We start from the raw sequence: 5,741 nt of genomic DNA on the forward strand, positions 1-5,741 counted from the left end.
TCCTGGCGTGATCCTCTGCTCCGGAGCCCTTCGCCTCGGTGGCTTCGAAAGAGAAAGCTCTTCTCCCTTGCCTTCCTTCCTTCTGCTAGGTTTTGTTTGCATGTTTGTTTTTCCTGTGTGCATAACAGACTCTATGATTTTCCATGAAAACATAGTTAAGACATATTGAAGTAAAGGGCTCTATATTTCTATCTCTGTCAGAGAATTTCTATGTGTCCTGGCTGAACCAATATTTCTGTTTCCTGTTTTGCCCTAATAAGTTTGTCATGGTATTTTTTGTTGACTCACCTATTTTGTTTTATTCTGCTGGTAACATTTTAAGTGCAAACATAGACTAGTAAACATCTTATTTAAAACCAATGAAGAAGAAAGCAAGAGCGACACTTAAAACAAGGTCCCACATATTAGGCTTGTCTCATCAGAGTCCTGCATGGAAAAACTATGAGAAACATTTCAGGTCTGATTTCACACTAAGAAAAGGATTGAATACCACCTGCCAACTACATGGGATCATCCTATACAAACTTTTTTTTTTTTTTTTCATGTTAACATCCACAAAACTCATTCTTTTGTACTTTTATTTTGGCAGAGCTAAGTGAGGTTTTGGCCTTCTCACAGTAGCTTAAGAAAAGTCAGGAGCAACCTATTTTGGTGTGAGTAATCTACTTTGGGTACCTGTATATCCATGTTAAAGGTTTTTTCATATAAGCCTCCAAGTCGAATTAATACAGACCAATGCATGGTTTTCAAAGCTTTCAAATTATGTGTGTGATATATGTAAATCAAATGTAAAGATGAAAGTGCAACCAGAAAATATGTAACCTTTTCAATACATTTAAAGGTATTCTATGATAAGCTCCTTAAACAATCATGTTGATCTCACAAAGTTACTTTCTCAGTTTTGTCTGAAATCCAATAGCCAACTAACCCTGTTGCATTGAGCATTGTCTAGTCTCATCTGAAGCATATACTTTACACAAGCTGAAAAGGGTTCCTCCTTAATTATTCCTTTGTTTAACATTTCTCCATACCACAGCTGGATCTTGGCTTAATGAATCTCAGGTAATTAAAATTTGATCTGAATTTGCATGAAAGTTTGCAAGAGAAGAAATATGGTATTTGGTAAACTATATTGGTCTACTACCCAGCCAGGTGGTGACGTGTTTGCAATAGGCTCTATCTGCTCCAGTGCCAGTTGGAAGTCACTGGTGAAAGAACCCAAATCATTCAAATCGTCAGATAGTTGGAATAATAGTCATGCTGATGAACTGGCTGAAATCATCTTAAGATCTAGCCTGTATTTTCACTGCTATATTTTTTATTTCTCCTTTAGATAACCATAAAGACTTAGAGATACGGATCTTAGAAACCTCTTGTGAAAAGACTGATACAGTAAACACTGGTAATTTTTAGCTGACAGAGCACTGTATGGTGCTTCAGAAGGAGAAGCAAGAACTCCAAAATAGAAAATTATGAAATAAGTATATAATAATTTTTTGTGCTTATTTTCTGAAATAATATCATGCCTAGGTGTATAAAACTGCTATGTAACATACAGTGACAGTCAAGTCATCACAATTTAATAAGATATCTTTAACCAAAAGTTTGACACATTCTCTTTTGTCTATAAACAGTGTAAAGAATGTCAGCTGAATAAAGCCTTTATAGAAAAGAATATCAGCCATAATAATGTACGTTCTGTTATTTAGGTAAAGTATGCCATATTTTATTTTTTATCAAATAATAAATGGTTTATATGAATTTTAAAATAAGTATTTTAGATTTGGTCAACTATTAAAAGCGTCCTGTTTTTCTTGGGGGAAAACCTTCACATTTTAAATATTTTAAAATAAAATTTCAAGACAGTGAATTCTTATGCTCGTCACATTTTCTTCAATTTTTACAACAGTATAAATCCATTGAAGGACTTATGAATTTACATCAGTCTCTTCCTGTGTTTAAAATTGACTCAAGTATTGACTTTTAAATCATATTGACAATTTAGTTCATATTAATCACCCTTGTCTGTATCAGCATGCCAACTGAATTATTAATTGATGTTTCAGTAGCAATATCTTACCCTGCCTGCAGTTCTTTTGAGAATGATGTCTTGGTATTTATCATGCTGCCTTTTTTCCATAAATCTTAGAAATTAGGTATTTTAAGTAAAGTTTTCAACTGAATAATCATACCTCAGCTAATGAGATTATAATAACATGTTCAAAGACTATGAATGCTTTCAAATGAACTTGCACACAAAATATTACTTGCATCATACAAACAGAAATAACCTTATTTAAGCACTCCACTAATTATTGAAATATAATGCTGATACTGCCATGGAATTTAATTCTTGATATTTACAGATTTTAAATTCCATAACAATGCAGAACATTTAAGACATTTTGTTCTGAAAGACTCTTTTTTTTTTTTTACCATCAGGATTCTTTTCTCACTTCAGTGGTTCTCAAACAATTACAGAATCAAATTCAAGAGTTTGTCTTTTTACACTATAAAGTGCTCTCAGTTTCTCCTTTAGTTAGTATGGTTAGTTACAATCAAAGCAAAGTTTCTCATCTACAAACAGTCCATGTCTTTATCTGTTCTAAAAACCTAGATAAAATTTCATTGGATCCTTTTTTTCCATTGTGATTCCTCTTTGAAAGGATTTTCCAGAGTATATTTGCAATCACATTTATCTGAACAGACTCAGTTCTGCCTTCATAGAGTATGTCTCTGTGTTCAGCTCTCGACTGAAATGTATTATTCTGCACTAATTGTTTATATTTACACTTGGTTTCAGATGATCTTGGATATTACTCTTAGAGCTGTTTCACATTTCTTTGGATCTATTTATGAGAATTGTTGAATAATAAACTCACTAGTTAGTTCTAACAGATCCTGACAGTTTCTGGGATGAAATCCAAATGTAGATGATAAAGCAGCTTCTTTGAAATCTTTAAAGTTGTCAGTAGACTTAGCAAACTTGTACAGGTGCAAAACATTGTAACATACTGAGCACAAAAGCAAAATGGCTGCTTCTGAGAGAATCTATCTGAGAATTGTTGAATAATAAACTCACTAGTTAGTTCTAACAGATCCTGACAGTTTCTGGGATGAAATCCAAATGTAGATGATAAAGCAGCTTCTTTGAAATCTTTAAAGTTGTCAGTAGACTTAGCAAACTTGTACAGGTGCAAAACATTGTAACATACTGAGCACAAAAGCAAAATGGCTGCTTCTGAGAGAATCTATCCAGAAAGAAAAATCAATCTCTTTAAAGATACTGAAGAATATCCTGATGTGTAAATAACCATAATATACTGTATTCCTTTAATGACTTTTATGTTCACATGGCTTGGGATCCAATGTCTTGTAGTTGTTAAAAATCTGTCCTAATATTCTCTTCTGTAAATACAGATTGAAAATACAAATTACAAACTGCATCTGTTTAGTCTATGAAAGTTTAGATTGTTACCCTATATTACCATCCCTCATATATTTAATCCACTTGACAGTTCTAGTCACAGGATTATGACTCAATATATAATCCACGGTTTTTTACTTCACATTGCACATTAACTGGGAAATTTGATTGATCCAATAGGCAATTCTAGCTACTCCAGGGCAAACTACAAGCCCACAAGGTTATTCTTTTCAAATACAGAATATATTGGAATGAAAACTGGCTGAACAGCCAGGTCCAAAAGGTGGTGATCAGTGTCACAAAGACTAGTTGGAGACAAGTCACTAACAATGTACCCAATGGGTCAAAACCGGAGTCAGTCTTGTTTAACATCTTCATTAATGATCTGGATGATGGGGCAGAGTGTGCCCTCAGCAAGTTTGCAGATGACACTAAACTGGGAAGAGTGACTGGTATGCCAGAGGGTCCTGCTGCCATCCAGAGGGACCTCGACAAGCTGGAGAAATGGGCTGACAGGAACCTCATGAAGTTCAACAAGGGGAAGTACAAAGTCCTGCAGCTGTGAAGGAACAACCCCATGCTCTAGAATATGCTGGGGGTCAACTGGCTAGAAAGCTGTTTGGCAGAAAAGGCCCTGGGGCTCCTGGTGGATGCCAAGTTGAACATGAGCCAGCAATGTGCCTTTGCTGCAAATAAGGTTAGTGGTATCCTGGGCTGCATTAGGATGAGTGTTGCTAGCAGATTGAGGGAGGTGATCCTTCCTCAGCACTGGTGAGGCCACACCTGGAGTATTGTGTCCAGTTCTGGGCTTCCCAGTACAAGAGAGATGTGGATATACTGGAGAGAGTCCAGCAAATGGCCACTAAGATGATTAAGGGACTAGAGCATCTCTACATAGGAGGAAAGGCTGAGAGAGCTGGGACTGTTTAGGCTGGACAAGAGAAGGCTCAGGGGATATCTTGTTAATGCATATAAATACCTGAAGGGAGGGTGTAAAGAGGACAGAGCCAGGCTCTTTTCAGTGGCGCCCAATGACAGGACCAGAGGCAGTGGGCACAAACTGAAACAGGAGGTTCTGTCTGAACCTCAGGAAACACCTTTTTACTGTGAGGGTGACCGAGCACTGGAACAGGCTGCCCAGACAGGTTGTGGAGTCTCCCTCCTTGGGGATATTCAAAAGCCATCTGGACATGGACCTGGGCAACCAGCTCTGGGTGGTCCTCCTTGAACAAGGAGGTCTCTTCTAACCTCTATGATTTTATGATTCTATGGTTCTAGGCATGTTAATTTGTTGAAATAGCAAATAATGATAAATCATGGGCATTGACAGTTTATGTATGACAAATGGTTCCCCTGATCCTGAAGTTACAAAACATTGCCCTCATCATAAAATAATAATAAAAAAAAATTCACATAATGTTATTTATTTTGCTAATCAAGACATTGAATACAGCATCAAGAGAGAAAAGACATGTACTTGCACCCTTTGAAATTATGTACATCAGAGTGCAAAATCTGTATGTGATCTTTAGGACATATCTGCATAGATGACGTGCAGCTAATTCCCTTAGAAAGCATATGCTCATTTTCTTGCTTTTCTCGTACCTGAAGACATTTCATACAATGTACCAAAGGTACAAAATTTGTTACGAGTTCTTTTTTTTTTTTTCCCTCTCTCAGTGTTCATCTGTACTACTGTGACATATAAAATATATTATTATATTAGTAGGATAAAAATAAATGTATGTGACCATCTTTTTCTGCTTCTTGCCCCAGACACAGACATATGACAGAAGTTATACTTAAAGACCAAACTCCTCCTCCTCTTGAAAGGCTGTTCAACATTATTAACCATGACAGCGTTTCTGTTCATACAGTCATTTTGCTTTTCTTGTAAGCTGATGCATCAGAACTAAGAACAAAGTGAAATATCACATAAGAAATTTCACTAACATTTTATTTTCTCTTTCTGTCTTGACTGGTTAGATAAATGAAGCTTTGAAGTGATTTTTAATCCTTTAATGTTCTAGAATTAAAAGCTTCTTTCACGCTAATTTTATAGCAAAATTTTTACAAAGTAAAATACTTTGCAGAGTAAGTAAAGCTTCAGTTCCTCTCTGTACCTTTAGCATTCTGATTAACAGAATAAGAAAATGCCAGGTAGAATCATAGAATAGAATCATAGAATAGTTTGGGTTGAAAGGGACCTCTAAAGGTCATCTAGTCCAAACCCCTTGCCGTGGGCAGGGACATCTTCAACTAGATCAGGTTGCTCAGAGCCCCCTCCAACCTGACCTTGAATGTTTCCAGGGAT

At 36.1% G+C, this 5,741-nt stretch overlaps 1 protein-coding gene across 1 annotated transcript in view; it reads left to right on the forward strand.

Annotated features, from left to right (window-relative positions):
• The window catches only part of LOC109279645, a 498,481-nt gene that overhangs the window by 99,428 nt on the left and 393,312 nt on the right, over positions 1-5,741 (forward strand). The window lies entirely within an intron of this gene.

Source organism: Aptenodytes forsteri, unplaced genomic scaffold (assembly GCF_000699145.1).
Source record: "Aptenodytes forsteri isolate BGI_AS27 unplaced genomic scaffold, ASM69914v1 Scaffold328, whole genome shotgun sequence".
Taxonomy (NCBI): Eukaryota; Metazoa; Chordata; class Aves; order Sphenisciformes; family Spheniscidae; genus Aptenodytes; species Aptenodytes forsteri.